This window comes from Papaver somniferum, chromosome 8 (genome assembly GCF_003573695.1).
Source record: "Papaver somniferum cultivar HN1 chromosome 8, ASM357369v1, whole genome shotgun sequence".
Lineage (NCBI taxonomy): Eukaryota > Viridiplantae > Streptophyta > Magnoliopsida > Ranunculales > Papaveraceae > Papaver > Papaver somniferum.
Window position 1 is genome coordinate 5,433,402 of NC_039365.1, and position 1,505 is coordinate 5,434,906.

Consider the following 1,505-nt stretch of genomic DNA (forward strand, 5'->3'; position numbering starts at 1 on the left):
TATATCAGAATTGACACAGGTTCAAAGATTACTAGAGTTAGACTTGAGTTTCTCGTTCGGATGAAATGGAGACGAAATATATCAGAATTGAACATCAAAGGTTCAAAGATTACGAGAGTTAGACCTGAGGTTCTCGTTCGGATGAACTGAAGACATAATATATCAGAATTGAACACCACAACTTCAAAGATTATTAGAGTTATAAATCAGTTTCTCGTTCGGATAAACTAAAGACGAAATATATCAGATTGAAAAATCACAGGTTCAAAGATTGTTAGAGTTAGACTTGAGTTTCTCGTTCGGATGAATTGAAGATGAAATATATCAGAATTGAACATCACAGGTTCAAAGATTACTAAAGTTAGACCTGAATTTCTCGTCCGGATGAACTGAAGACGAAATATATCAGATTCGAACATGACAGGTTCAAAGATTACTAAAGTTAGACCTAAGTTTCTCGTTCGGATGAACTAGAGACGAAATATATCAGATTCAAACATCACAGGTTCAAAGATTACTAGAGTTAGACCTGAATTTCTCGTTCGGATGAACTGAAGACAAAATATATCATAATTGAACATCACAGGTTCAAAGATTACTAAAGTTAGACCTGTGTTTCTCGTTCGGATGAACTGAAGACGAAATATATCAGAATTGAACATCACGGGTTCGAAGATTACTAGAGTTAGACCTGAGTTTCTCATTCGGATGAAATGAAGACAAAATATATCAGAATTGAACATCACAGGTTCAACGATTACTTGAGTTACACCTGAGTTTCTCGTTCGGATGTACTGAAGAAGAAATATCAGAATTGAACATCACGGGTTCAAAGATTACTAAAGTTAGACCTGAGTTTCTCATTTGGATGAACTGAAGACGAAATATATCATAATTGAACATCACGGATTCAAAGATTACTAGAGTTACACCTGAGTTTCTCGTTCGGATGTACTGAAGAAGAAATATCAGAATTGAACATCATGAGTTCAAAGATTACTAAAGTTAGACCTGAGTATCTAATTCGGATGAACTGAAGACATATCAGAATTGACCATCACAGGTTCAAAGATTGCTACAGTTAGACCTGAATTTCTCATTCGGATGAACCGAAGACGAAATATATCAGAATTAAACATTACAACCTCAAAGATTACTAGTGTTAGACCTGAGTTTCTCGTTCGGATGAATTGAAGACGAAATATATCAGAATTGAACATCACAGGTTCAAAGATTACTAGAATTAGACCTGAGTTTCTCGTTCGGATGAACTGAAAACGAAATATATCAGAATTGAACATCACAGGTTCAAAGATTAATATAGCTAGACCTGAGTTTCTTGTTCGGATGAACTGAAAACGAAATATATCAGAATTGAACATCACAGGTTCAAAGATTACTAGAGTTAGACCTGAGTTTCTCGTTCGGATGAACTGAAAACGAAATATATCAGATTCAAACATCACAGGTTTAAAGATTACTAGAGTTAGACCTGAATTTCTCGT